At 38.2% G+C, this 26,171-nt stretch overlaps 1 long non-coding RNA gene across 1 annotated transcript in view; it reads left to right on the forward strand.

Annotated features, from left to right (window-relative positions):
• LOC140595939 (uncharacterized) overlaps window positions 1-26,171 on the forward strand; it is a 99,032-nt gene that overhangs the window by 58,212 nt on the left and 14,649 nt on the right. The window contains exon 4 of the long non-coding RNA XR_011997933.1: window positions 16,866-16,982. This is a non-coding gene — a long non-coding RNA (uncharacterized lncRNA). The remainder of the gene's footprint in view (window positions 1-16,865; window positions 16,983-26,171) is intronic.

Here is a 26,171-nt window from a genome sequence, read left to right on the forward strand (position 1 = left end):
ACATTTCCATACTGCATAAAGCTTTGATTACCATGGAGAGATAGAAATCCTAGATAGGATCCTAGATATCCTAGATAGGGCTTTTGCTTTCTCCACAGTGGCTACTGTGTGTCTGCCCCAGGCGTGCACCTTTCTCGGGAGTTTTGCTTGTACCCTAGTCTTTTTTATGAGTACTCAGTGAAATCCAAGGAGAGCCTGTGAGATGTTGTGAATTCCTGTGTCTGCAGTCCAAAGGGTTTTAGTCCACACTCAGCCCTTAGTGATTGGTTAAAAAGTCTACTTGAATTATTCTTCTTCTTTAAAGATTTTATTTATTTATTTATTTATTTATTTATTTATTTATTTATTTATTTTTATGAGAGACACACACAGAGAGAGGCAGAGACACAGGCAAAGGGAGAAGCAGGCTCCATGCGAGGAGCCCGATGTGGGACTTGAACCCGGGAATCCAAAGGCAGGCGTTCAACCACTGAGCCACTCAGGCGTCCCTCTCTGCCCTCTTCTTATCTGCCTTAAAGCAGAGCATAACATTCCCTTTCCTTTTGTAAAATTTCCCCTAAAATAGATTCGTGCCATCTACTGTACCAGGATGAGGAGCGTGACCATTATCCAGAGATGGAGGGTTGGCATTAAGATGAGTCTGCATAAATATACCTTACTAAAATAAGTCATCCATTAGTTTCCATCATGTATTTCCTTCTCATTTTCCCACAGAGTATCACCTCAAGAAATCCAAACCTCCGTTACTTTGTCTGGTGGCTTTATTTTTATTTTATTATTATTATTATTTTTTACAATTGATTGCCCTTTCTTAAAATGTACAACCCCTGAATCTACTTCCTTCGGCTTCTGCTTCTTTTTTATGAAGCTGCTATGCATGTAAAAATATTAACATTGATAAGATTTGTATGTCTTTTCTCCTGTTAATCTCTTTTATAAGTTTAATTTGCAGACTTCAGGACTGAAATAAGTAGGGAGAGGAAAAGCTCAAGAAAACACCTCTTCCTCATTACTATATATTCATTAAGAAATCTGTGACTGACAGATTCCATGACTGACTTCTTATATTCTGCTCTGAGGAAAGCAGTAACGGTTTAGAATAGTTCCCTCCTCTGGAATGGGCACCCAGCCTTGCTGATATAGATAGCAGGCATCTCTTCTATATCTTCCCCAGGAGGCAGCCTGGATGGCTCAGCCATTTAGCACCACCTTCAGCCCAGGGCTTCATCCTGGAGACCTGAGATCGAGTCCCACTTCAGGCTCCCTGCATGGAGCCTGCTTCTCCCTCTGCCTGTGTCTCTGATTCTGTGTGTGTGTCTGTGTGTCTCATGAATAAATAAATAAAATCTTAAAAAAAAAAAATCTTCCCCAGGAACCAAGTGACCTGAGCTGTTTCTAGATTCTGAGTTATTTGAAAAACTGAAAACTCTCACCTGCAGGGAGAGGGTAGGAGCACGTTAGGTAATGAATGCATGGAGAATACTTGCTCCTACATATTTGGACAAGAATTAGGAATAGTAAAAACCCCTTCAGCTTATCTTTTGTTTCTTAGGTTACTGAAATTCTCTTCCATTCCAATAAAAGAGAATCAGAAAGAGATCTGCTTCAATGAGGGGATCGCCCTTAATTTTTTCATACCTTATAACAGCTGGGGTTTGGTATTCAGGCCCTCAGTCTATGGGTATTGCCCTATGTGTCAAGACACCTCCTATCACCATTGTGGTTATTTGTTTCTTCTACCACCACTAGTCATGGTCATTTTCCCTAGTAGATGGATTTTCCTGTACTGGCCACACTCCTGATACCTTCAATTCATTGTGCAAATTGGCTCAGAGGAAGTGTTACAGAATTGTGATGAATAGAATCAATTTACAAGTAGACTTTTGCATGAGTTGTGTGTCCTTAGGAGTCTAATGAAATGCAACCTGAATTAGATTATTTAAATTTTCATGTCAGTTAGTTGTTCTTAGGATAGTGGGATCATTGTTCCTTCTCACAAAACAGTTTCTTTAAAGTCAGCTTAAATGAACAGTTAATTGAACACAAAAGCCTGACCTTGCCAATGCTGCACTGCATGCTCAGTCAAATTAGTTCAGACTATTATGGTTTATATTAAATATATTTGTCATTTGTAATTAACATGGATTAAAATTTGGAGGAAATTTTTGGACTTGTTTTTGGTTGATTATGCTACTGGGAATTTCAGACCATATTAACATTTTCTCTTCTTAAATTTGTTCTGTTTTTTTTTTTTTTTTTTAACAGGGTAATTATGTCTTTGATTTGATTTTGGAATTGGCTGACTAATACTTGCTCAGGAAGAATATAAAACCATCCTTTAACCAATTTTCTCCTTCTTTCTTTGACAACTAACATAAAAGTTTCCTCTGGAGAGAAGCAATCCATACATTTGAGTTTTGGGTCATTGTATAAGATGATGGTATCGGTGGAAATTTAGAATGTTGTGGAATCACTTAAGGTTTTGTATTAAAATCCACTTACTCTGTTTGGTTATGAAATAGGTGGCTTAGCAGACAGGCCTGAGCTATCACCAATGAACAGACTATTGTATGCAAGGTAGCTTTCCATTATCATTGTCAACCCTCCTTAAAATCACGAGCTTTTACCTTTTCACGGCTTTGTTCGGTTTTAAAGAGATGATGTTCAGGGTTTTGAAATGTTTACACTTTCTTGAAATATTTTCATTTAAAATAAAACTTCTTTTGTGGTTGTACACAGGGATCAGTCTTCTAAAAGAGGAGGAGGCTTTGAAGCTGAGCAGTAATATTAGCTTTAATAATTTGTCTTTTTCAGTCTTTCACAAAACTTTCAAAAATTAACAAGTTCATAAAAATTCCATTTGGACACCTGCATTTGCATATTCTCTTCCTTTTAACAATCTTTATGTCTTTTTTTTCCTGCTTGCAATATGCATCATTCTCATTTCCATTAAACATTTATGGAACATATACTATTATGCAAGAAAACAGCAATTTCTGTTGCAAATGCCTGCACATTTTTGCCCTAGCAAAAATGGACTCCTAGCAAGGCAGTACTGATGTGGGAAACAATGGCAAAAGAAAAACATTAAAATTCCTTACTGCCTACAGCCCACTGACAAGTCCTTGAAACAGGCAGAGTGACATTCTTCTAGGAACTCAGTTTTCTGGATGTTAATACTTTGCTGAGCACAAAAAGCAATCTTAGCTGACCCTCAGGATCCTGTGAGTCTACTTTAACATATCAAAATATCCTTGGAAAATTCCTTTATCTCTACCCTCCAAGATGTATGTTGGCAGTCATCCCCTATGCATATGACCACCAATGTACCTCAGAATGTTTCATGATTAAGGTTTTATTAGACGATAATAACCCAACAATAGCTAATTCCTAATAGCTAATAGCTAATAACTAATAGCTAATAGTATTCCTAACAATAACTAGCACCCTCAAGGTCCTGGAAAACTTGCTTCCAAAATTCCTGAGAGACTTTTACTGTCCCTAACACCCTCCCAACTTTAAAGTATATAATAGGCCACTCCTTATGACCCTAGTGTGGCTCTTCCTGCCCACAGGTCCTGTCCCCATGCTTTAATAAAACCAGCTCTTTGCACCAAAGATGTCTCAAGAATGCTTTCTTGGCCATCAGCTCCAAATCCCAACCGTTCCCTACATCAATGCCAGGGTGAAGAGGGCATTTGAGATTTCTTTTAGGCTGCAACCTAGTTCTCATTAGGCCTCTTTTAATTTGGTTTTGGCCTTAGAAACATAGCTTAGTTTAATTGTTCATGACTTAATTTGCTTCATGTTCCCAATAAAAATTTAATTCTTCTTCTCACTCCCCCCCATTTTTTTTTAAAGATTTTATTTATTTACTCATGAGAGACACAGAGAGAGAGAGACAGAGACATAGGCAAAGGGAGAAGCAGGTTCCATGCAGGGAGCCTGATGTGGGACTCCATCCCTGTGATCATGCCCTGAGCCTAAGACAGATGCTCAACCACTGAGCCACCCAGGCGTCCCCCACTCCCCCAATATTTTCTTATGGTAAATTTTAGTTTGAGTCTTTGTCTTTTGTAAAGTTTGATTACTTTAATTGTTAGGAAGATGTATTTGTATGAATTAAATTCTATGTGATGTGGAAGTATTGGGGTTTGGAGCTGACAGCCAAGAGAGAATTCTTGAGACATTTTCAGTGCAAAAAATGTGGTTTTATTATAGCACAGGGACAAGACCGGTGAGCAGAAAGAGCTGCCCTGGGATTGGGGAGGAGCAACTGATTATATACTTTGGAATTGGGGGAGGTGAAGACAAAGTTTCCAAAGGGACTTTCATATGCCAGAGAAAACTCACAGGATACTAGAGGCCAAGGAGCTCTTGTCAAGATAACGTTGTTTTTCCCTCTAGCAAAGCATTAACACTAAGATTTGGGGTTCCTTGAGGAATGTCATATTCTGCCTGTCAAAGTATTTGTCAATGGGCTGCAGTTTCTAAGGAAATTTAATTTTATCTACATTTCCTTTTACCTTCGTTCTCCATATCATATGTACATTCAAATTGTTACCCCTTTTGATAAAGAAGTAAATTCAGATACGGTACTCAGGGTATTAGGGTTCATCTTCAACAATGATTTTTATTGAGCTTGTTGGGTATATAGGTTCCATGCTGTTTTCATATTTGTTATTTTACTTAGTTATAAAGAATAGGGGAACATGGCCGTAAAGACTTGGCCTAATATAAATTCATGAGTAATGTGTTATGGGGGAATTCAGGTAATATGGAAGACTGTCTTCTCTTGAGGAATTTGCAAGGAGGCATAGAAATATAGTGAGATAACATTTTGAGATACTTATTCTTCTTTTCCAATATTTTCTGCTATCTTACCATTCTCACGCACTCAAGAAATAACCTGAGTGTAGTATTTGTACAGTCTCCAAAAAAAGGTTGCTACAAGAAAGAAAATAATAAATACTGGGTTTTTGAGTTTTAAAGTAGATGCAGATAATTCTTTGAAAGAAATTATTTGTGAGACTTAGTGCAGAAATTTCTGCATATCATAAAAAACAGATTAGAAAGGATACAGGATGATGCAAATTCATTTTTCCAGTATTTTAAAAAAGATATCCTAGCAAGAGGAAAAACAGAAAGGACTGACAATAGGAACTTCATGGAAGTTTGAATATCTGTGAGAAGAGGGGATTTCAGCCAGAAGAGCTATTTTTAGTATCTTAAAGACTTCTGTCTTGATCATTTTGTTCATGCTTGTATGTTTATTTGATATGTTTTTCCACCTATATTTCTTCTGGCTGATATTTGGTTTATAAGAACGCATTGGAAAAGCACAAGGATTTAGGGAAATGGACTCCTTAGGAGGCTACTACAGAAATCCGGTTATGAGATAGATGATGGAGGTCTTTTTTATTTTTAATTATTTTTTTAATTGGAGTTCAATTTGCCAACATACAGCATATCACCCAGTGCTCATCCCATCAAGTGCCCCCCTCAGTGCCGGTCACCCAGTCACCCCAACCCCCCCCCATCCACCTCCCCTTCCACTACTCCTTGTTCATTTCCCAAAGTTAGGAGTCATAAGATGATGGAGGTCTAAACTGAGGTGTTGGGAGCAGCCCCCGTTAGCACAGCGGTTTAGCGCCGCCTGCAGCCCAGGGTGTGATCCTGGAGACACAGGATCGAGTCCCACATCAGGCTCCCTGTGTGGAGCCTGCTTCTCCCTCTGCCTGTGTCTCTGCCTCTCTCTCTCTCTCTCTCTGAATAAATAAATAAATAAAAATCATAAAAAGATAAACTGGGCTGTTGGGAGTTCGTTGGAAAAGAGTGGACAGATTCAGGAGATGCTTAGGAGGTAGAATTGATGAGATTAGGTGACACACTGGATATTGGGGAGAGGGTATGGAAAGAGTTACATATGATATATGATATATGCTATATGATATAGTATGCTTGTTTTAGAGAGATGTGAGCAATTATGCCTCTCCTAGAGAGGTGTGAAGAAAGTCAGAATTGGGGAAAAAAAGATGAATTCAGGTTTGGTCATGTTCGTGTTTTTTAATGATTTTATTCTCCTCTAGTCTAAGCTCCATTTGGTCAGCTAGTTATTCCAATGCCATTTTAAAAAATGCAACCTATTCTGCTATAACTCAATAGCATCATTCCTAAGATACTTTTCACTAAAGTATGTTATCAAAACAATTGTTTCAGTAGAAAAAGGAAATTAGGAGTTAGAGTTTTAGATGGGCAATAACCAAGTTATTTTTGCTGCAGGGATTTCAATAATAAAGGAATTTTGAATATAAAGGCATTTAGTTATTAGATGCTAAAAATAATAAATTATACTAAAACTGACAAAACAAACTTCATTTTCTTTACATTCCACTCACTCCAGAGCCTCATTTTCCTTTTTACTCTTTGGCCTTGACCTGGTACTTTTGTTGTTTACAGCACACCGCACAAATACCAAAGTTAACATAAGAGTGAATGTATACTTAAGTAAATGAATATTGGACATGCCAAGAGAGTAGCCACCCATTCCAGCTAAGGGATTCTGTGTCACATACACATTTTCTTTGCTCACTCAGCATTAGCTCTCTATTACAATCAAATTATCAAACTATTAATTACATTATATCATTATATATGTTATGAAAATTAGCACTTTTGGGGAAATGGTTGCTATTGTACCTCCCCTCCATGATGTGATATATCACCTTTATAAAATGCTCAATTCCAAGTAACTTGGATTTAAAAAGAAGCTCTCCAGGATATTCTGATACTTGGTCAGCTTTCTGTACAATGACTATGAGAATATAAAGATATGTACTGTAAGCCAGAATTCCTCCTCTCTAGTAAGTCACAGTCCTGCAAGTGAAATAGCATGAATATAACCAACATTTCATAATTGAAATAGCATTTAAATTTAACCAACATTTATTGAATGTGTGAGGCACTGGCTAGAAGTCAGAGCCACAAAGATAAATAAGTCATAGTCTTTGCCCTCAAGCCTGGTAATGGGAGGGACAAACATATAACTGGATGATTTTTTTTAAAATTTTTATTTATTTATGATAGTCACACACAGAGAGAAAGAGAGAGAGAGAGAGAGAGAGAGAGAGAGAGAGAGGAAGAGACACAGGTAGAGGGAGAAGCAGGCTCCATGCACCGGGAGCCCGACGTGGGATTCGATCCCGGGTCTCCAGGATCGCGCCCTGGGCCAAAGGCAGGCGCCAAACCGCTGCGCCACCCAGGGATCCCCTGGATGATTTTTTTAATCCATGGCAAGATGTGGTAATAGAAGCCATGTGCACAGACTACTGAAGAAGTCCAGAGAATCTTCTAGGAAAGATGAAATTTGAATTTTGAACCAAAACAACTGGTATGACTTCATTAGGTACAGAAGAGGGACTGAGGGTGGCTGGGGCTATTGCTGGCAAGAGTAATGCAACACAGAAGCCCTGCAAAAGGAGTGCTGAAGGGAAGGCCAATCCAGGCAGAACAAAGGCAGAGAAGTGTAAAATACCAGTGTCTTCAGGGAATTAGAATCAATTTGCTGTTACTCACTGAAAGTGAAGGTGGAAAGTTGTAGGATACAGAATATAGGATGGAAGCTTCTCTGCTGTGGATCTTGGACTGTGCTCTGTGGGCAGTGGAGAACTATAGATGGAGTTAAGCAGGGGAGTCATGTGGAGTTTTGAATTTCCAAGAGATGTCTTGTATGATGATGTGGAGGATGAATTTAAGGAAATAAGTAAGACCAGATACAAGAACAGAGTAGACACTAATTGCTACGGTTCCATGATTGATGAGGTGGCATTATAAGAGTACTCAGTGGGAGCAAATGCAAGAAATGCAAGAGATGTTTGGGGAGTACAAAATCTGGCCCTGATTTACTGTAGGGTTGAGGATGAGGGAAGAGGATTTAGGATGACTCCCAGGTTTCTGAAAAGTTTAGAATGGGAGAGATGATGATGTCGATTTTGGTTGTGCAAAGTTTGAGATACTTATCAACCACCCACAAGGATTTGTCCTGTAACACAAGGCCAGAAATAACAAATGGCTCAGAGGAAGTAGAAATAAACCTCAGAGAAGCAGAAATAATTTCTAGTTTGAAAAAAAATAATTTCCAGTTTGCAGAATCAGGAAAGATGGAATCATAAAGAAGGTGGTGTTTTATTTAGGCCTTGAAGGAATGGTAACATTTGCATTTAGGGATATGATGGGAGGGAAATGTCCAAGCAAAGACAAGGCACTTTCAGGGTATTGTTTGAGAACAATGGACACTTCTTGTTTGTGACTAGAGTAAAAAGTTTGTTAAAAACCCTGATAATGGGGATGTGGTTGGAGTGGTGGTTTGGAGCCAGGTCATGAACAGCTTTCAGGTTCTGTGCATAATGGGCATTGGGCTTGGGCAAGATGCTAGCAGAGCTATGCTTTGGGGAGAATGATCTCAGGAATTACATGAGACAAAATAGAGACAGTGAGATTGAAGCCAGATTAGAACAGTCAGGGTGCTGCTTCTGGAGAGGAGGAGACCAGCAGTGAAAAGGATTGAGTAACTCATTGCATTTGAGAGTGAGGCTCAGGTCAAAGGTTATAAATGGTTGGATTATAAGGGATTGAGAAGATGATGCTGAGTCACAGAAATGAAGGAGCCTGACAGAGAAACAGATTATAAAGATTATGTGTGTTTAAAGTACTAGGGGCACCTTTAAAGAGAAAAACTACTTGTGTCCCTACTTGTTTTTTCCTTTGTTACAGGCAAAGAGATTTTTTTTAAAAGGGAAGGAGGTAGTGTGCCATACTGGTTAAGACTGTAGTTAAGAATTCTTGGTTTTAAATTTCTGCTGTGCTCTTTATTAGCTGTGTACATTTGAGTAAGTGTTCTAACCACCGTAAGTCTGAATTTCCTGATCTGGAAAATGAAAATAGTGAGAATATTAATGCAGTAAGGTTGTGAATAATAGCACATAGTTTGCATTCAATAAACAGTAGCTGCTATTATTAGAACTCTAAAAGAAGGGAAATGCAAAATATAAGTCTAATTCAGTTACTACGTTCAAAAATACAATTCATGCAAAATTTTTACTGGCTCTTCTGATGGACTAAAGGATTGGTAAGAAATCATCGATGTCATGTTATAAAAATCCAGCTGGTGGTTATTAGCATCTGTTCAAAATCTAGAGATTACCTCCTGAACTCGATTAATATTTTAAAGATGTCCTGAGCTAAATCCCTTATGCCTAGCTCTGAACCTATAGGTATGTGCTGTGAATTTAGAGAGGTCCATGCAGTGGGTCAGGACACTTTACAAAATACAAAAGATAGCTTTATAAAATGTCAGATAAATGGAAACAAGGCTGATAACTTCAATAAAAGTCAGAGGCATTTTGTTTTGTTTTTTTAAATATAAATTTATTTTTTATTGGTGTTCAATTTGCGAACATATAGAATAACACCCAGTGCTCATCTCATCAAGTGCCCCCTCTGTGCCTGTCACCCAGTCACCCCCACCCCCCGTCCACCTCCCCTTCTACCCCCCCCCCCCAGTTCGTTTCCCAGAGTTATGAGTCTCTCATGTTCTGTCTCCCTTTCTGATATTTCCCACTCATTTTTTCTCCTTTTCCCTTTATTCCCTTTCACTATTTTTTATATTCAGTCATAGGCATTTTCAAGTGAGACCAGTAGAATATTTATAACTTGGGATAATTTTAAGAGTTTACTAGAATCCCAGTTATGCATATTAGCATGTTATTCTGGTACTTTGGAACCTGTAATGTCAATACAAATATTTTCTGTCATCATCATAGTAATTGATTTATACAAGAATCATCAGTGGAGCTAAACCTAGTGGGTAAAAATTTGAGGAGTAACAGATTTGATTTAAATCAATGTTATCTAAAATTTAGCTTCCTTCTGTTTTCACAATGGTTCTCTTCAAAATCTCCTCTGGTCAATCTATTTCTTTATATGTATCCTCAATACACAACGCATTCACCAATTTCAAAGGGTTCAAATAGTAATGAAAATCTGTTATTATTTAGCAAAGGAAACACTCCTGCAGCCTTTGGACAATGTAGAATTTCATTCCCACCAGAGGGCGCTCGGTTGTTACTTAAGTCACCATTTTGGGTTTGGGACTTTGTAACTCAAAAAGTAAAATGGAATTTTTATTTTGTACATTTGTAGGTGAACAAACAGGTTGGAGGATTAATATAATCTTAATATTTTAAACCTTGAGTGTGTCTTGTTTTTACTTTCAGATTAAAGATAATTACCTGAATGACATAGTAATCAGAAACCCTTACAAACCAAACCAAACCATAGAACAAAATAAAACAAAAAAAATGGAAACTCCACCACCTAAAAATCAGTTTTTTTCAGCAAACACTTCCGGTCCTGGTTCGTTGCAGTTTTGAGAGGTATTGTTCCTTCTTCATTCACTTACTCAGGAATCAGGTTATTGAAGGCAATGGGTGGCCAGGATGAAAGGAACTCTCAGTTTTAGGGCTTAGATGCAGGGTGCTGATAGTCCTGTGAGTCTTGCCTTCTGTGAGGCTGTGCCAAGGATCCTCAGTCTTCCCATCAGCAACATCAGCATCACCTGGGAACTTGTCAGAATGCAGAGTGTTGGGCCCCACCCTGGACCTTCTGTGTCAGAACCTGTGAGGGATGGCCTGGCAATCTGCATTTTCCCCCCCCAAGTTCTCTGATTCTGATATATGCTACAATTTGAGAACCACTAGGATGGACACTTTGTTTTTACAAAGCGAGCTGCTTTTGGGCAATGAGAGCCTCAACATTATTGTTCGGTTTTCATTCTGAGAATCACGAGCACTTTCCCCCAGGCTACGTCTCAGACTTTTTAGACAAAGGACAGCCAGTGTCAGAGTGGTTTTCTACCTGCTTCAAGCCTCTAAAGGGACTTGTCTTTCACCAGCCAATGGATGGAAGTTGTGAAAATAGATCACTCACATGTAGAGGGAACCAAGAGTCAGTTAAGAATTGTTTTTTTCCAAAGATTTTATTTATTTATTCATGAGAGATAGAGAGAGGGAGAGACATAGGCAGAGGGAGAAGCAGGCTCCATGCAGGGAGCCCTATGCAGGACTCAGATACTGGATCCCGGGATCACACCCCAAGTAGAAGGCAGATATTCAACCACTGAGCCACCCAGGCATCCCTCAGTTAAGAATTTAGTAAGGAGGGACATCTGGGTGGCTCAGTCATTTAAGCTTCTAACTCTTGGTTTCACTGAAGTCAGGATCTCAAGGTCAAGAGATCGGCCGGTCAGCCCTGCCTGGGGCACCATGCTCAGTGCCTAGTCTGCTTGAGGTTCTCTCTCCTTCCCCTTTGGCCCCTTCCTCTATTTGCAAGCATGTTCTCATGCTCTCTCTCAAATAAAGTATTAAAAAAAAGAGAGAGAATTTAGGAAGGAAGTGTAGTTTAATGGTTAAGCCTACAGATTCTAGATCCACCTTACCTGCTTCGAGTGACAGCTCTGTGTGATATTAGGCAAACTGGTTTTTTTTTTTTAACCTCACTGGGACTCAGTTTTCTTATCTGCAAATTAGGGATAATAATACCTATCTCATATGCTTGTTATGAGGATTAAATTAGACAAGATTCCTAATGTATTTAGAGCAGACCCTGGCACTATGTGTTTAGAAACAATAAGCTTTATCATCCTGCCAGCACAATCCTGTCATCTTTGGCTAGCAACAAAACAACCGTAATCATACCTTTCCCCAATTCTTTTTTTTTTTTTTTTTTTACGATTTATTTATTCATGAGAGACATAGAGAGAGAGGCAGAGACACAGGCCTCTTTTAATTTGGTTTTGGCCTTAGAAACATAGCTTAGTTTAATTGTTCATGACTTAATTTGCTTCACTTTCCCAATAAAAATTTAATTATTCTTCTCACTCCCCCCAATTTTTTCTTTTTGAAGATTTCATTTATTTACTCATTAGAGACACACAGAGAGAGGCAGAGACATAGGCAAAGGGAGAAGAAGCAGGTTCCATGCAGGGAGGCTGATGTGGGAGTCAATCCCAGATTCCAGGATCATGCCCTGAGCCAAAGGCAAACGCTCACCACTGAGCCACCCAGGAATCCTCCTTTCCCCAATTCTTATGGGAAAATCTTAATGTAAACAATCTCCATCACATTTACACAGGTGACAGGAGTCCTAGGGACTCCTTTGGAGTCAAACAGGACTTTTTCTTTCGATTCTAACTGTCCTACCTAATAGATGTCTGGCTTTGAGCAAATTACTTAACCTCTCTTTAAATCTCACTTCCATTTTTATTTGTAAAATGGGATTATAATACACATCTCATAGGGTTTAGTGTGAGAGAAAGGAACACAATCAGTGGGTAAATTGTAGAAATAAAGCATTGTTATCTGTACGCTACAGTTCTCAGGAAATGCCATAAAGAGTGTAGGATAGTGCTTGGCACATAAGAGGGCTCAATACACATTTGTTCCTTTTCATTCACAGCTTTATACATTTTGAGTATTTGGGGACCTCTTAAATCACCAAAGTGCTAATTATATTCTTGTGCTGTTTACTTTCAGCTTCACACTTCAGCTCCTGGATTTCTGGCCTGGAGTGACTGGGAGAGTTCTGTTTTCCCTTCTCACTCAGGGACCTTTTGGGATAGATTTTCTAGTCAGCTCTTTCCCACCTCTTTAGGCTGAGTTTCACCTAAGATCACAAAACTTGTATTTTTCATTGTAGAAAATTTGGAACATTTCAATAAAGCATAAATAAGAAAATGAACTTTGCCAATTCCTCTCCAAAAGAAAATATCACAGATGATTTGGTGCATTTCCTGCTAGACTTTCCTCCCTTTGCTTAAATAAAATTGCTGTCATAAACTATGTTCGATTTTCCTTCTTGCCTCAAGGCTTCTATAGATGCGATCCACTTGGACTTGTGTGTCCTTCCATGGTCTAGGATGCTCCTTTTTTCCCCACCCATTTCTCCTATCCCAGCCACCTCTGATGCTTCAGATGAGGCTAGGTCTTTCTGTTAAACACTTTCAAAGCATGTTGTACTCATCCTGGACTTACTTCTAGTTCTTAGTGATATATTTCCTATGTGATTATGTGAGTAGTATCTATCTCCATGACTAAACTGTAGGAATCACGTCTAGTTTATTCACAACTGCATTCCAAGTGCCAGCACAATGCTGGACACATTGTGTATCCTCAACAAATAGTTTTCAAATGACTGAATGAGCAAATGAAAACTGTTGTAAGCATTTTTCCATGCTAGACATGATCTTGAGTGATTTTAACTGACACGATTTTAATTTATAAATGGCAGGGTGATAGGTAAGATGTTTCTCTTGGGATATCAAAGAACTCCATGGTTTTTTTCTTAAGATTTTATTTATTTATTCATGAGAGACACAGAGAGAGAGAAAGAGAGAGAGAGAGAGAGGCAGAGACACATGCACAGGGAGAAGCAGGCTCCATGCAGGGAGCCTGACCCGGGACTCTATCCCGGGTCCCCAGGATCACTCCCCAGGCCAAAAACGGCACTACACCGCTGAGCCACCCGGGCTGCCCCAACTCCATGGGTTTTTTTAAAACAGCCTGTTGTGGTGGGAGGGTCCCTGGGCTGGGAATCAGGAGGACCCATGTTTTCCTTTCTGTTTTACCAGTTTCTATGATCTTGAGTAAGTCACTGAACTTCACTGAACCATATATATATAGTTTATTTATTTACTCATGAGAGACACAGAGAAGGCAGAGAAACAGGCAGAGGGAGAAGCAGGCTCCTCTTAGGGAGCTTGATGTGGGACTTGATGCCAGAACCCCAGGAACACGCCCTGAGCCAAAGGCTGACACGGAATCACTCAGTCACCCAGGCATCCCTGAACCACATTTTCTTTATCTGCTCTGCTTCTCTCCTCCCAAGGAATCTCATGCATTAAATAAAAAGTGTGTGTAATGACCCTTCTCAAATTAATAAGAGCCATGTAAATATGTCCAGACCATTTATTTTGCTTGATTGATAGATAGAGCCACTTGCAAATTTTCAGTGAAGCTCCAACTTTCAAACTTGATATTGATTCTGTTGTCAAGAAAACCTTCCATTTTAAAGCTTAATGATTAGAAATAATTGTGAACCTGAATGTCTTAAGTAGCCCAAATACGTTAACTACTATTTTATTCCTTAAAGGCAGACATAGTAGAGTTTGTTTCAATTTCTTACTTAAAGATTGCACTTAGATTTACATTTCTTTCAAATTTCAGTTGGCTGAGCAGTCCAGATATTTTTGACAGATTGGCCAAAGAAAGTAAATTAAAAAAGCTTTAGTTTTTGAATATACTTTATGCTGTATTCAGCAGTCAAGGAATATGGTAAGATTTGGAATTTCTAAAGTAGAGTTAATATCTCTGTGATGGCATTAATGTTCATATTTGAAAGCAGGATGGGAGAAAGAAAATTTCCCACCAGTGTCTTAGATGTTAGAAATTGGAATAAGTCACCCCTATGACTAAGTTTTATTGGCCGATCCTTTGGTACTTTTCCACTGCCTCTTAAGTAATTTCCTTTCCATTTTAAGTTATGTGAAGGTGCTTGAAATGTATACATTGAAGAAGTGAAATATTTTGGGGAACAGATAAAAATTGAAAGAATAATAGAAGAGAAGAGCAGTCTCTTACACTCTGTGGAAATTGTGAGTTCATGGATAGAATGAGACAGCTTTTGTTGCAACACACTCAATTGCAAAGTGAACATTTTTCTTTTCTTCTTCATAATACCAAATAATAAATGCATAGCATTTTATCTAATTTATTTTTAAAAATTATTTATTTATTCATGAGAGACACACAGAGAGAGGCAGAGACACAGACAGAGGGAGGAACAGGCTCCCTGCGGGGAGCCCAATATGGGACTAGATTCCAGGACTCTGGGATCATGCCCTGAGCTGAAGGCAGATGCTCAACCGCTGAGCCACTCAGGCGTCCTTGCATAGCATTTTAGAAGAGGAAAATACTTTAAAGGTCCAATGTTCTTGTTTCATAGACAATATCTAACATTTACAAAGAAATTTACAATTGCTTCCAGATAACATGATTTTATAGAATCTTCAAAACTCCATTGTTATCCTCAATTAAAAATGAGGAAATGAAGACTCAAGAGAGCTTAAATGACTTGTTTAAGGTCACAGAGATGATAATAATAATGATGGATAATATTAATTGAGTACTTGCTCTATGCCAAGACCTCCTCATGCATGATCACATTGAAGTCTTACAAGAGTCCTAAAACCTTATACATAATACATGACAAGCTGGGATTGTAAATCAGTGCTAAGAAACTGGCATATTTTTTTCACTGAATGCTCTTCCAGAGACACAAGATAAATATTGAATAAAATTAACATGATCTTATGTTTTTAGCTTGTGTTGTGTATGAAACTGATTAATCAAGTAAATAGTATTCTCATGTTGCAGGTGAGAAAATATGGAGAATTAAGACTACCGTAATAGTATTGTGCTAGCTCATGCTGACAAGGAGAGGCAAGAATCTTGTCTTTTTTTCCAACAGACTTAAGTTCCCTTTATTTGTTATGGGTTTCAGAGTGTTGAGTAGGCAATTGGCAAGTGGGAGCAAAGCTAAGGATAAAGTACACTATATTCTAAATATTGGGGACCAGAAATATCACCTGCAGGATGTGATGATGAGTCAGACAAACTGTTTCCCCCCAGAAACCTCCTCCCTACCTCCTGCCCATCATCATCTGAAACTGAACCAGTCCTCATGTCCTATCCACTTTTTCACTAGATGAGGGGAGATGGACATGTTATTAGAGTCGTGTCTTTGGCTTAGTAGAAAGTACTGTGTTTTCCCCTTTGAAGGTGCCCTGAGGACCATTTGCAGAGATGCAGAAAGTAACAGTTCCCATATACTTCCACTCCTTCCCCTATTATTTTTTTTTAAAGATTTTACTTATTTATTCATGAGAGACAGAGACAGAGGCAGAGACACAGGCAGAGGGAGAAGTAGGATCCCTGTGGGGAGCCCGATATGGGACTTGATCCCTGGACTCTGCCGCCCAGAGGCCAATAAGCAGCATCAGCTAAGAGAAGGCCACAATGCAGCACTGAAATAGACACTTGTCCCTTTCTATCTCTGCTTCTACTACATGCTCCAAACTTTAAGCCCATCACTCTAGAGAAAAGGGCAGAGAAGTGGAGGGGAAGACTAGTCCCCTTTCCCATTTCGGGTCCTAGTCACAAATGTCTGACCTACAGAAAGGGAGGAGCTGCAAGTGAAGTTTTAAATTGGACTAGATTTCTTTTTTCTTTTTAAAGATTTTATTTATTTATTCATGAGAGACAGAGAGAGAGAGAGAGAGAGAGAGAGACAGAGACAGAGACACAGGCAGAGAGAGAGAGAAGCAGGCTCCATGCAGGGAGCCTGATGTGGGACTCGATCCCGGGTCTCCAGGATCATTCCCTTGACTGAAGGCAGACGCTTCACTGCTGAGCCACCCAGGCGTCCCAGGACTAGATTTTTTTAACATAGTCATTTCAAAACTGCGGGAGCTGCCCAGAATGTTGTTAAGGGTTGGAAGTTGTACTCTGAATTCAGACTGTTTAGAACGGACATTACATATGTTCAAAAATGTATGTAATAACCATGGCTTACCTGGACAGCTTGCCATCCTTTTCAAACATGCAGAAAGTTTTATGAGATGATGTTGTTAGGAATCAAGTAGCATCTTTAAAATCCTTCATTATTGTGTGCAAGGGATGAAATGGAGAAAATATAGGCCAGCAAAATGGCAGCCTCCTCCTTTCGTCTGATTATTCCTTTTTCTACTGTAGGTATCTTGGCATCTGACCTGCCAGAATGAAGATCTCAGATTCCAAGCCAACTTTTGCATCAAGAATCCTGACTGATGGAGTCAATCAACAGTTAATATTTAACAAGTGCCTTCTATGGTATGTACCATAGGAATTAAAAGTATATAAAAATGGTTCCTACTTTCAAGGAGGTTACAATCGTTTTTTTTTTTTTTTTTTTTTTAAGATTTATTTATTTATTCATTCAGAAGGCAGCAATCAAGATGTTAGCCAGGCTGTGGTCATCTGAGGCTTCACTGGGGCTGGGGAATTTACTTCCAAGTTCACTCATATGGCTTTTAGTTGGAGGTTTCACTTTCTTATCATATGGGCTTATCTATGGGTTTCTTATGAAGTAGCAATTGGCTTCTCCCAGAACAAGTGATGAGAGAGAAGGAAAGAGATAAGGAAAGAGAAAAGGAGGAAAGTCAACCCAGGATGTTGTAATATCATCTCAGAAGTGACACACCATCACTTCTTCCCTATTCTATTGTTCATACAGACCAACTCTGGGACACAATAAGAGGGGTATTAAACAAAAATGTGAGTATCAGGAGGCAGGAATCATTGGAGGCCATCTTAGTGACTGATTACCACATCTAGACTATATGATTCCTTGTTCATAACCAGGAGAAGAGTTGTTTCTTTTAGCAATTGTAAAAAGTTCTCAGATTTGCTCTGATTGCAACATCTGCAGGCCGATCACAGTGGCCAGGAGAATAACAGCTACTGAATGACATAGGTTTGGGTTATGCCAATGTTGGTATAGACAAATTAGGATCCACCTATAGCGGGAGGTATGGTTTGCTGCCATTTAAACAGCATGGTTGCTCTACAGAAAGGAGTGGGTGATATGTTTGGGAGGTACCCACAGAGTCCTCTATAGTCTTTCTCTGGCTACTCAGCATCCATACATATCTTCCTCCCTACTTGTTACATGCAGTTACAACCTTTGTCTAAAGATAGACAATCCGAAGTCTGATTCAAGCTCCAAGTCCAGGAATTCTGGGTGTTGTTCTTTCCTCTCCATCAGGTATGGATACCGTTCTTCACAGTTATGATCTAAGGGGTCCACTTACAACATAACCAATGTGGAACTGTGGAGAAAGAATAGGATAACTTCAGTAAAACTCTCATTGGAAAAAGAGGCTAGAATACAATACATAGCTTTCCCTGGTCCATAGCACACATCATAACCCACTGGACACAAATTGTAAGCTCCTTGCCCTGGTTGGAAGACAGAGTCTGTGTAGGGAGGGTAGGAAGTGAGGTCCCAGGCACTAATTGCTGCCAGATTGTTGAAAGCCTTTTAGAACTTTAGCCCGTGGGCAATGAAGAAAGAAAGAGGATCATTGAGGATTTTTGAGTCAGGTACTGAAATGATCAAAATTGCTTTGGTAAAATTAATTTGGAGGCATTAGGCAGTATAAATCCACAAATCTCCTTAAAATAATGCCCTGGGGACAGATTTCCTCACATAAACTGAAGGTGATGCTTGAAAAAGTAAAGCTAACAGATTCCACAGTAAAAGTTCATGTATAACCCAGGTTTGTCTCTTTCCAAATAGAAATTATAAGTTGTTTCTAGGCACCTACATGAAACAAACAGGGTGGTTCACGTTGTGTCACTTCCCTGGCATTATTTCCAAATTAAAATGAATGAGCTTTTAAGACTCTTTTGAAAAGGTTTGTAATAGAAGGTAGACTTGGTAGGTAGAGAATAACTGGGACTAAGTTTAACTTGAAAAAGTAAGAAAAAATGAGTAAGGAAAGCTTTTTAGATAGCAATAACCCTTCACTTACCAGTGTATGGTGAAGGAAATAATAAAAATTATTGTTTAAATTATTTTACTACTGTAAGTTCTATGCAAGTTAGAAGGTGAGAAGTCTGTGTAGGCTGTGAAATATTTGTTTTAAAGAACCAAGCTGGGGGGTAAATGAAGTCATGAGGCTGCAGCACCACCCACTATTGTGAGGGGACTTTACTCCTTTAGGATACGCGGAAATATCCTCTTCATAGTGATAGTCTATGAGATTTCTCCTCATATGCCTAGAAGGAATCCAAGAAGGGAACTGATGAAAAAATTGATTATTCCTATTTGAAATTTCAGATATTAGGATTGAATTTGTATTTTTTTAAAAAAGATTTTATTTATTTATTCATGACAGACACAGAGGGAGAGAGAGGCAGAGACACAGGCAGAGGGAGAAGCAGGCTCCATGTAAGGAGTTCGATGTGGGACTCCAGGATCACACCCTGGGCCAAAGGCGGTGCTAACCCGCTGAGCAACCCGGGCTGCCCAGGATTGGATTTGTATTTTGATTTATTCTTGAGACATATATGATAGAATCCCCTTCCCAATCCCAACACACAGACACACAGACACACACACACTAAAGTTGTTATTTCTCTAATCTACAGTCTTGAGTGAGTATGAGTGAGTGAAATGTATAAAAGAAAACATTTTTTGAGGTAGGAATAGATTCATCATTGAGTTTCCCTGCCAAATTCAGAATTAGATAGTGGAAAAATTCTATTTATTTTGAGTTTGTGAATCTGCCAGCAAACTGTTGGGAAAAATAAAGACAAGCCAGATGAGGACTTGGGTTATGGAATGAACCATAGATGACATATGACTGAACTTTTTAAGAGAAGAATATAGTTTTTCTTACTTTTATTTCTCAGTTTTAGTTTAGAGTCTTTAATAACTCTGATTTGCAGCATGCTTTTCTATTGTACTATAACTAACTATAGCAGCAAAATGGAAAACAGCATATTGCAGTGTTGAAATTGACCTTAAGGGTTGGGAAATTGAAAATATCAAGTTTCCATAGTAACACTAATTTAGTCAGATCACACATGTTGTTTCTGAGCCATTAGTTTACTCTTAGATGTTAAAAGAACATAATATTTACTCTGTAATATGGTTAATGTTATAATGCAAAGCAATTTCATATTTTCTGTATGTATATTTTATTATGGTAGTCTTAGCATTTCATTGCTTGTACTATTTTAGAAAATGTGAAAATGTTCTAAAGGTTTCTTTTTTAAGATTTTATTTATTTATTCATGAGAGACACAGAGAGAGGCAGAGACATAGGCAGAGGGAGAAGCAGGCTCCTCACAAGGATCTTGATGTGGAACTGGATCCCTAAACTGGGATCACACCCTGAGCCAATGGCAGATGCTCAACCGCTGAGCAACCCAGGAGTCCCTATTCTAAAGGTTTTTCAAAAAGTTTCTGAAGGTAATTAAACAGGGAGTCATGAACATATCACACTTAGAAAAATGATAAGATAAAGATGAACTGGATTTTGAAACTTTGCACCAGCATTTTTTGTTGAATTTCTGAGAATGTATTTGGTCTTCCAAATGAATTGCTTTTAGGTGGTCTGATTTTAATTCTCACAGTTATCACATTCTGTATGGTATATCCTTGACATCTACTAGGAATTTGTCCCAAGTCCTTTTAGAATTCCCAAATTCATGAATACTACTATAATTCTGTGCATTGGCTGATTTGGGGGGCCTATTATTCCACAAAAAAGCCTTTTCCTCCACAGCTTTATGAGAGTTACTATTATGATAATGGATCTAGCAAAGGGCAAAGCTTCCTTCTCAGTGTGCCCTCTCCTGGGGCACATACCAAGCACATCTCTAGGACTGGTCCTCCTATATTGGTTTCCTATTTTGTGTGGTTCAAATCTGCTTCTCAATGAAATGACAAAATGCTACATGTCTTATCTTTAAGCTCACTCATGACTGAGGGTATTTACAAGCAAAATTGGTCTAGTTTTATTTTCTGCAGACATTCATGAATATTAGAGTCTATGCTACCCAAATTTCCATACAGTTTATTCAAATTTTAAAAAAACAAGTAAATTCAATGAAACATGATAGTCATGCTTTTTGATAAATATGTGAATATGGATACAATTCTTAGTTGACTGGATTGTTCATTTCTTGCCTATCTGAGTCTAAGAAATGCTGAGAAACTTAATTTAATTCAAGAAGTATTTACTGAATGACAACGTGGTGGGCATTGTGCTAGGTACTGGGGATATACTGATAAATAATGTATGGTAGTAGTAGTCATAGCAGTAGTATAGCAGTAATAGGTTGCATAGTGGGTAAGAGTGCCTGGCATTTGGTAATCACTAGATTATTTAGCTATTATTATCTTATTATCATTTTTAAAACGATTTTATTTATTTACTTATTTATGAGAGAGAGACACACACACACGGGGGGGGGGGGGCAGAGACACAGAGGGAGAAGCAGGCTCCATGCAAGGGAGCTTGACGTGGGACTCTATCCCAGATCTCTAGGATCACGCCCTGGGAGGAAGGTGGCGCTAAACCACTGAGCCACCCAGGCTGCCCTCCTCTTATTATCATTATTTGCCTTTCATATGCCAGTACTTACATTGCTTCATTTAATTCTTACAACAACCCTGTTGAAGAGATTGGCATTACCTTCATTTTTATAGCCCAGAAACTGGGGCTTTTAGAGGCTAAGCAACTTGCCTGAGATCACCAATATGGTGACTGGTAGAAGCAGAATTCACACCCAGAATATGCTTGACTGCCAAGCCAGTGTTCAAATATATTACTCTATGCAGCCTGTCCCTGGCTTAAAGAAGCTCTCACCTAGTTTTTCCAGGAGGCCCTGTCCAATAACTAGCTTAGATTCTTCAAAGTTTCCAGAGGAGGTCTTTTGGGGCTATATTCCAGTAACTTATTCCCCTAAAGTCAGTTAGAAAAAAAAAATCTAACACAAATGTCATGTATTGCACTTGAAATCTATTTCTTCCTTAGTATAGAGAAGAAAATACATCTACTCATGCTGCAACCTTAAGTCAATACATTCTAGTATTTTCTCTTACGTATACTTAGAGAATCCATTGTTCAATGAGGGAATAGCACAAATTATATTATGAAATCTTTTGTTTTTCACTTTAATGTTAAAAAGCTCAGTTAAGGAACTGAATCATTTGTTGCCTATTTGGATACTCTTTCTGCCCTTGACTTTGATCATGTTTCAATATTATTTTCCAGGGTCTTCTGACTGCTCATGAGTTAGGACCTCACCTTGTAGTTTTTAAGTGTTCTCAATTTTCATACCACATGATGGGCAAAAAAAAAATCATGAAAGGGTGGGAAGAGGATCAATTAATAACATGAAGGCAAAAGGTATGAACATTTAGGGCCATGTTTAGCGCAAAATTTCTCTTATGTAGAAATAGCTTTTCTGTGGTTAAAAAAAAGAAGGTTATCATTTTTGGGGGAACCGTGACAGAATTTTAGATGCTGAGGAACAAGGGAAAGGAGTTTAAGTAGACTGAGAGGTAGAAAAGCGATGCAGAATGAAGGTAGGATAACTGTTGTGCTTCTACTATAGTCTTATATGCTCTTCAGGGTCAGTGACATTGTAGAAAACCAACCTGTTGCTCCCAAAAGGAGAAATTGTTCAACATTTCCTTTTTTTCTTGTTTAGTGACTCTTATAGGTAGTGTTTTTAAACTCTAGATTAAGGGATTGGGCTTTTGTTTCTCCTAAAAAAAAAAGCCTTATGAGCAATATATACTTAGAATTGAGGTTCTCTGTGAAAGATGGGTGATTACCTAAAAAACAGGCAACTTTTTCGAGGGAAAAGTAGTCTTCATTTTAAAGGAAGAAAATTCCAGTGCATACCAAATATGACACAAGGCTGATACCCACCCAGTGGTCAGATATATTTTCCTGAGGGATTTTGTTGTGTTTATTCCTCTAGCATTTTTTCATTTCTGACTTTTGGGGTGGCCCTTCTCTGAAGAGTTTCCTCATCCCAGCTGTTATGATGTTTAATATAGAGTTGCCAACTTCTGATCTGGCGGTTCCAAGACACAGGGTGAGGAAAACAAAGCTTTCCAGTATTTTGAATCCTATCCCCCACCCGCACTGGAATTAGTGCTTTCATCTCTGGTCAATCCTGAATTGTTTTCAACCCTAGCTTCATCTCTGCTCTCCCCCGGAATAGCAGAACAATTACTAATGGTAAAGATCCATGTCCATGTCCAGAGTTCAAATTACTTATCCTTCACACAAACCCCAACTTATTTCTCTTTTCCTTTTTTATTCCTTTCCTCCCCTCTACCCAAGCAAATTAGGTGGTTTTCTTTTGAGGGAAATATTTACTTTAAAGAGCTGTTTTTTTTTTTTCAAGATAAAAATTAGATTCTGGTTTTTAAATGAAATAGAGTGTAATTTTTTCTTGGGAAAAGCAGGATAATCATCTGGTTTTGATCCTAATGTTAGTCCATGGGATGGCTTGACATTTCCAATAAGGGAAGTCATGGCATTTTTGTTTTAGAAATATACAAGAATGGCTAATCCCTGCTTCCTCCTGCCCTCTAGCCTGAATTGCTTAATATTCAGGTAGAATGGTCCTGACTGGTCCTGTATTTTATGCCTGGCTTGCTGCAGGATTAGACAGATAAGGAATTTGGGTAAGCAGGACTAATATTCAGAGGCAGAAAGCAAGGCCTAGATATATGAAGAAAAAGCCCATTTTACCAAATGTGGAAAGGCATAAATCTTACAGTACTATAACCTGTTGCTTTCTTCTGGCACGTTCAACATGCTATTATACTGTGAATACTTCTGGCAATGGAAACTATTTGGGAGATCAAATGGTGAAGTAGGAAAATGTAGTTTTTTGGTTCTCCTATTATCCCCAAGTGTCTGGTACAACATGGTTGTTTCCACATAGCTTTAAGGACCCCCACCCTCAGAGCCCTCACAAATTTGCCTTTTGGCAAAACCCCATGCTCTGGATCTTTTCCTCATCATTACCATCCACAGGAAGGATGGGATATCCATTGACCTCAAATAATTGGGTCTGCTTCCCGTATACACACTTGCTCACAGCCACATACAGGTAGATAGCTGGTTGGAAAAATATTAGCATCAATATAACATTTTACACTTTTACAATAGGAATCTTTTAGAATTAATTCCTTATCCCCAAAGAAACTGCTAATATAACAAATTAGTGGAAATATCAGATGATGTCAGGATAATTGGACAGGTATCTGGGAGCAAGCAGTCCTTCTAGGGTTTTATAGGCCCTCATGCATATGGTCAAAGTTGCCTTGGAATCCTTACTTTTTTTTTAAATTTTTTATTTATGATAGAGAGAGAGGGGGGCGGGGCAGAGACACAGGCAGAGGGACAAGCAGGCTCCATGCACCGGGAGCCCGACGTGGGACTCGATCCCGGGTCTCCAGGATCGCGCCCTGGGCCAAAGGCAGGCGCTAAACCGCTGCGCCCCCCAGGGATCCCCTTACTTGTTTTCTATGGAGAAAAGTCCCTCTTACTTCCATAAAAAGGTCTTTTTTAAAAATTTTTATTTATTTATTCATGAGAGATACACAGAGAGAGAGAGAGGCAGAGACATAGGCAGAGGGAGAAGCAGGCTCCCTGAGGAGAATCCGATGTGGGACTCCATCCTGGGACTCTGGGATAACGCCCTGATCTAAAGGCAGACACTTAATCACTTAACTCCTTTGAGTTGTCTACCATGAAAAAGTCTTAATGCAAGCTTTGAAGGACAAAACAGATTTGTAATGAAGGAGGAATGCGTCCTTATTTTGACCAAAAAAATGCGAAGATTAAATGGTGCCCCCAATATTTCATAGCACTTTAGATGAGAAAAACCCAGATTCCTGTGTTGTTTTCACTGTATTATTCTCAGACTTTTGTATGCTTGACAAGTCTTGTTCACATTTCTTCTCTTTTTCCTCTTTCTGCCTCATTTATATTATTTATACCTCGTTTCTATATATGAAAAAAATTTTCTTCTAAACAGTTAAAATACTTATAAAGTTTTTTGTTGTTGTTTTTATTTTTTTTCTTTTTTGTTTTTGTTTTTTTTAAAGAATGAAGGTAGGTAGAAATTTTCTTTTAGCAGAATGGAGAATATTTAGGAGATCCAAGTCATATTTATATTATTATTTGTATTGACATTATATTTGACTCTTCCCTCAAATCTCAAATATGATGGAAACTTTTATGAATGCTTGAGTGGATTTGAGTATCTCCTTTACTGATGAGGATTTGGAATTTTTGTTTATCAAAATATACTTTGTACATCATCTACTCAAATTTGTATAAGGATTAATTTTGCATAACTTAAAAAAATAATTCATTCCTGTTTAAACATTAAAATGTGCTTCTTAGGGATCCCTGGGTGGCGCAGTGGTTTAGCGCCTGCCTTCGGCCCAGGGCGCGATCCTGGAGACCCGGGATCGAATCCCACGTCGGGTTCCCGGTGCATGGAGCCTGCTCCTCCATCTGCCTATGTCTCTGCCTCTCTCTCTCTCTCTCTCTGTGACTATCATAAAAAAAAAAAAAAATGTGCTTCTTAAATTTTATACCAATATAAAGCATAATTATTTTGTTTAGTATTAAGGAGCTACATTGGTCAAAATATTAAGCTATTTTTGGTTTGTTTACTCATTTTCAGTTGTCAAAATAAGCATAATTGGAAACAGCTGCTTTGAGATTATTTTTGACAACTCCTCACATTCAGATCTAACATGGATAACTTTAAGAAAATGAGCCTTATCTAATTATAATTTTTCCTAGAGTATATATTCAGATTGCTGTTCTGAAAATTAGAAGAAAATTAAAAACAGAAACTGATCATTTAAAAACTAGTACTATAGTTTTATAGAAAGACATTTTCCATGGCTTTCTCATTTTTGTATAAATTGATTAGCTTCATTTGGCTATTTTACATATAACAACATTTTAATATTCTCTGGCATGATTAAAATGTAGTAGAAGATTAATGAAGGGTTTCTCTACCCTTTTATTCTTGTCTTCAATCTATACTTAAACTTATTTTTATTTCCAGAACAGCTTAATAATATGATTTGATATTAATAAGAGATTTAGAAATTTTCAATATTTTAATAAATTTTGTGATTAAAGAAGCACATTTTTGGGGAAGTTCCTCAGATTAATTTATCTCACTTTAAATGAGCTCTTGATTAAATTTAGAAACTAGGAAGCAAAAAAAAAAAAAAAAGAAATTAGGAAGCTACTGAAAATATTTTTTAAAGTACCAGTTTAATATAAAATCATATACTATTGGATAACTTTTTATTCTAAATTTATCCATATAGAACATATAATTTATTTTAAGAATTTAAAAAAATATTTTATTTATTTATTCATGAGAGACACAGAGGGAGAGAGAGGCAGAGACACAGGCAGAGGGAGAAGCAGGCTCCATGCAGGGAGC

This window comes from Vulpes vulpes, chromosome 16 (genome assembly GCF_048418805.1).
Source record: "Vulpes vulpes isolate BD-2025 chromosome 16, VulVul3, whole genome shotgun sequence".
NCBI lineage: Eukaryota > Metazoa > Chordata > Mammalia > Carnivora > Canidae > Vulpes > Vulpes vulpes.